We start from the raw sequence: 6,000 nt of genomic DNA, 5'->3' as shown, positions 1-6,000 counted from the left end.
CAGAGCTTCACTTCTGAATTGCGGGTCCTTCTGACTGCTGAGTCGAGAATCTTCACTGGCTTTTCCCGGTACTGAAGATCTTTTTGAATCTGAATTGCTTCTGCCTCAATACGGGTTTCTGGTACTTTTAGACATTTGCGCAGTTGAGACACATGGAACACATTGTGAATATCTGACATGGATTCTGGCAGCTCAAGACGGTATGCCAGAGGTCCTATTCGGGAAATGACAGGGTAAGGACCGACGAAACGGGGTGCTAGCTTTCCTTTCATCTGGAACCTTTTGATACCACGCATCGGGGAAACCTTGAGATAAACAAAATCTCCTTCCTCAAATCTGAGCTCCCTTCGCCTATTGTCTGCGTAACTCTTCTGTCGATTCTGAGCTTCAAGTAACCTTCTGCGGATCAAAGCAACTTTTTCTTCGGCTTCTTTAACAAAGTCGGGTCCTTCTAATGTTCTTTCCCCTACATTGGACCACATTAGGGGAGTCTGGCATTTTCTTCCATACAGTGCTTCGAATGGTGACATTTTGATGCTGGCCTGATGGCTGTTGTTGTATGAGAACTCGGCGTACGGTAAACTAGACTCCCAATCTCTGTCGAAGGCTAACACGCAGGCCCTGAGTAAATCTTCGAGGACTTTGTTGACTCTTTCTGTTTGACCATCTGATTGGGGGTGATAAGCAGTGCTGAAATCTAGCTTGGTGCCCATTGCTTGCTGAAGGCCCTTCCAAAATTTTGAAGTGAACTGCGTTCCTCGATCTGATACTATCTTCCGTGGAATGCCATGTAGCCTGACTATCTCTTTAAGGTATAATCGGGCAAGGGCTGCTCCTCCAAAAGTGGTCTTTACTGGAATGAAATGGGCCACCTTGGTGAGACGATCGATGATTACCCATATGGAATCATTTCCTCTTTGTGATCTGGGTAGTCCGGTTACGAAATCCATGCCTATTTCTTCCCACTTCCATTCGGGTATTGGGAGGGGTTGAAGTAGGCCTGCAGGCTTCTGATGCTCGGCCTTTGTTCGCTGGCAGGTGTCACATCGGGCCACATACTGTGCTATTTCTCTCTTCATCCCTTTCCACCAATATCTGGCCTTAAGGTCTAGGTACATCTTGGTGGTCCCTGGGTGGATAGAGTAAGCTGAGTTGTGGGCTTCATTGAGCAGGGTTTCTCGTGTTTCTCCCACTGGCACGCACAGGCGATCCCTGAACCAGAGGGTTCCTTGATTATCTGCCCTGAGGTCCAGAAGTTGCTCCTTTCGTGCTCTTTCCATAAGCTTGGTTGTTTCTGCGTCCATGCGTTGGGCCTTGCATATGAGATCTTCTAGATTGGGCTTGACTTCCAGGCTACCGTTGTCTCCCAGACATGCATTTAGCTGAGCAGATTCTTTCTTCCAATCTTCCAGAAAGTTTGCTCCCTTAATCCCAAAGGGTTTTCTGCTGAGGGCGTCAGCTACCACGTTGGCCTTTCCGGGGTGGTAGTGGATTTCGAGGTCATAATCTTTGATCAATTCGAGCCACCTTCTTTGACGGAGGTTGAGGTCCGACTGCGTGAAAATGTACTTTAGACTCTTGTGATCAGTGAAGATGTGGCATTTGTTCCCAATCAGATAATGCCTCCAAATTTTTAGGGCGTGCACTATGGCTGCCAATTCCAGATCGTGGGTAGGATAGTTCTGCTCGTGCGGCTTGAGTAAGCGAGATGCATAAGCAATGACTTTCTCATTTTGCATTAAGACACACCCCAAGCCTTGCTTGGAAGCATCACAAAAGATGACGAAATCCTGGTGTATGTCTGGCAGAGTCAGGACTGGTGCAGTTATAAGTTTCTCTTTAATGATTTGGAAACTTTCTTCACGCTTGGGAGTCCACACAAACTTATTGTCCTTTTTGAGAAGTTCGGTCAAGGGCTTTGCTATGCTGGAGAATCCCTTGATAAAACGGCGGTAATACCCTGCCATTCCCAGAAAGCTTCGTACTTCGCTGACATTGGATGGTTGCTTCCAATTTGAGACAGCTTCTACCTTGGATGGGTCCACTTCTATCCCTTCTGCAGTCAAGATATGCCCTAGGAAAGCTATCTTCTCCAACCAAAACTCACACTTGCTGAGCTTCGCATAGAGTTGATGCGCTCTGAGTCTTCCGAGGACGATTCGAAGGTGATGCTCATGGTCCTTGCGATTCTTTGAATAAATAAGGATGTCGTCGATGAAGACCACGACAAACTTATCCAATTCTTCCATAAACACCTTATTCATGAGGTTCATGAAAAAGGCGAGTGCGTTGGTTAGTCCAAATGGCATTACTGTGAACTCATATTGCCCATATCTGGTGACGAATGCAGTTTTCTGAATGTCTGCCTCTTTGATTCTCAGTTGGTGATACCCTGACCTGAGGTCTATCTTGGAGAAGTATTTGGCTCCTTGTACTTGGTCGAAGAGGTCATCGATCCGAGGAAGAGGGTACTTATTCTTGATTGTAACCTCGTTCAAGGATCGATAATCAATACACATCCTCATACTCCCATCCTTTTTGGTAACGAAAAGAACGGGTGCTCCCCAGGGAGACGAACTGGGACGGATGTACCCTTTTTGTTGTAGTTCCGAAATCTGAAGCTTCAATTCTGCCAACTCAGTGGGGGCCATGCGGTATGGTCTCTTTGTAATGGGTGCAGTGCCGGGAATGAGATCTATATAGAACTCTACTTCTCTTTCTGGTGGCATCCCGGGCAGCTCTTCTGGAAATACATCTTCAAATTCCTTGATTACAGACATGCTTTCTACTGCCAGATTAAATATCATTGGGTCATTTGCGGGCGGTTGGGCTTGACAGGAAACTGCCTTTCCTTGGTGGTCTACGAGAAGAACAGTCTTGCTTGCGCAGCTGATAACACCCTTGTGCTTAGCTAGCCAATCCATTCCTAGGATTACATCAATTCCTTGGGATGGCAAGATGGTTAAGTCTGCCAGGAACACTACCCCACTTAAAAGAATTCTGACTTGGGAACACCTGAGTTTGCACAGAAGGTCTGACCCCGGGGTTCGGGTGACCAAAGGGATAGCTAGAGGTGTAGAGGGTATGCCATGTTTCTCCACAAACTTAGCGGCTATAAATGAGTGGGATGCTCCTGAATCAAAAGGCACAGAAGCGGGAGTAAATTCAACGAGGAACTCACCGAGCACTACTCCCGGGGCTTGCTGGGCTTCCTGCGCGTCGACGTGGTTGACCCGGGCCCTGCCCTGGTACTGAGTCCTGCTCTGCTGGCTGTTGGAGGGGAGCGCCTTGGGGGTGGGTGCTGATGGAACCTTGGGGCCATTCACCGAGTTGGAGTAGGTTGGCCCTGGTGCCTTCAACTGGGGGCAGTTGTTTTTGAAATGACTGGGGTCCCCGCAGTGCCAACAGGCGTTTGCTGGTGGCTGGTTGCTTGCAACGGAAGGTGCCTGATGGGAGCTCTGACTCTGCTGACTATAGCGTGATGGAGAGGGCCCAGATTGTTTATGAAAGCTTGGACCCCTGGGTGGGAGCCCAAAGGGTCGAGCTCTCTGGTGACGTTCTTGCTGTTGTGCTCGGAGGACCTGGAACTTTCTCTTGATGTGCCCTTTTTCTTCCTCTTTTGCTCTCTCCACTTGAATAGCTTTGTTGGAAAGGTGAGAGAAGCTGTGGAAGTCCTGGCTGGCGAGGATGGTCTTAAGCTCGGGTCTTAACCCTCTCAGAAAACGAGCCATCTTTCTGGCCTCGGTGCTGACATCCTCGGGCGCGTAGCGGGCCAACTCTGTGAACTTGTGCACATATTCACTGACTGTTCTTCCGCCTTGGGTTAGCTCCCGGAACTCATCTTCCTTGAGTTGCACTATCCCCTGGGGTACGTGGTGCTCACGGAAGGCTGCTTCAAATTCTGCCCAAGTAGCGTCTCTGATGGCTTCACTGAAAGTGTCCCACCATGCTAAAGCCATTCCTGAAAGCTGATGAGCTGCCAGCTGAACACGTTGATTCTCAGGACAAGCGATGGCTTCCAACTTCCTCTTGATTGTGCGAAGCCAGTCATCTGCATCGAGGGGATTGCTGGACCCCACGAACGTGGGCGGCTTCAGTCTCAGGAATTCTCCCATCCTGTCCTGGGGCCTTCCACCGCCTGGGCGCTGGTTCTCCAGGCTTCGAGTGAGGACTTCAATGAGTCTGGTTTGATTGGCCAGAATTTGGGCTAAGTCTAGTGGCAGTTCTGGAGGTGCGGGGAGGTGGGTCTCACCCCCTTCTCCGCCAGCCTCTCCCTCAGCTCCTAGAGGAAGTCTTGCTCCAATCCCGGAGGCGGTAGGCGTGGTTCTATCCGAAGCCATCTGCCATGGGAAGAGAGTTGCTATTATGCACATGCCATTTTTTTACTAGTTATTTTATTCATTACATCAAGCCATTACATTACATAGCACACCCCTACCACAAGCTTATTACACACGAGTGCTACCTAGGGTACCCCCGAACTCTTTCTCTAAGGTGTCACCAAATTCCAAGAGAAGGTCATCAAGACTGGCCAGGGACATGTTCTCGGGGTCGGACTGGTTCCTGGGAGGGTTCTCTTCCTGCTGCTCAGTCTGACATCCTTGGCTTTTGGTCTTCTTGCGGGTTTTTCTTGCGGGGGCGAGCTTCTTCAGTTTCTTGTCGTAGTCCAATTTGAGGGTGCGGTAAGCTTCACGGGTATTGGCCTCTTCGCCTTCAGCTAGCGAGAGGCTCTCTTGAAGGGACGCTTTTTCTTCTGAAAGTTCCCTGACTTTCTGCTCCAGGCTTTCCACCTGGGAGGTTAGGGAGGTGCAGTGGAGGGCGAGGTCATCATATTGGTTATCAAGGGTATGAAGGTATCCTGCCATGTAGACAATGGTGGGATCATTCTCAATAGGATCTCCTCCTGATAGGGCCTGAAGTCTTTTCCTCCAGGTGGGGGTATTCTTGTTGCTGGGTGGAAAGTAGCGAAGGGGGGTTTCAATGATTACTTTGTTGTAGTTCTGACAAAGCTGTCGGAGGGCTTTTCGGGCGACATTTTGGCAAGCATCTAGGAAATGGGCTCCGGTAAAAGTGACTTGGAAGGAACGTTGGTTGGGATAGCTTTGGCTTTCCCCCAGGTAGACTGCCATAGAGCATCTTATCATTCCGCCCTCGAGATGTTCCGTCCAGACGTATTCCGGCTTCTTACGGATTCCCATGCGGAGCGCACAGCTTCGCAAGAGGCGTGGGAACCCTTCCACTTCCGAGCAGTAGGATGACTTAATGGCCAGAGAGGCTTCCATCTGGAATAGGAAAAGAAGGGTCTTGTTAAAATCGGGGAAGGGAAGAGAAAACTTTTCTTGAGGTAAGAGGTATTTTCTTTTTAGAGTAAGTTTTAGGGTTAGGGCTGCGACCTACGGCCAGTCCTATGGGCTCTGATACCACCTGAAGCGTCCCGATCCTTTGGGACTCAAATGTGATACAATTACTAGTCCCGGGAGGCTAGTAAACACATTCCTTACTTCAAATAGTACAGAGTTTAGATAAATTTATTACAATACCGGGGTACAAGCTCGAGAGAGAGCCAAATAGAGAAGCGTAGTAGGAAAATACACTAGCCCAAACCACAGGCAGAACTGGGTGCAGACACAGCCCTCTTAATCAAGCATAGCAGAAAAGAAGTCCTCGGCTGCTGAAAAACATAAATAAATCTGGGTGAATACACTAGGTATTCCGCAAGCCCACCCCCGCTCCCGTAGAGAGAAAGAGACCTATGATGTACATGCTCAATTTGGTGGAGTTGTAGTCGCTCATCATTTTCTTAGAGAGAGGTAGTTGCTTGAAGGTTTTCCCGTGGTATTACCAGTAACCAAAAACTCAACCACCACTGAGCTTCCTGCTCCCGTGGCTTCATTTTCTTTTTCAAAACCCATTTAAACACACCTTTTCCTTGATAAGAAACTTAGAGAAAGAGTGCTAATTGTCATACCACACCAGACTCATCCATACCAGTGGACACGG

Source organism: Zea mays, chromosome 5 (genome assembly GCF_902167145.1).
Source record: "Zea mays cultivar B73 chromosome 5, Zm-B73-REFERENCE-NAM-5.0, whole genome shotgun sequence".
NCBI lineage: Eukaryota > Viridiplantae > Streptophyta > Magnoliopsida > Poales > Poaceae > Zea > Zea mays.
Note: the sequence above shows the minus strand (reverse complement) of the source record.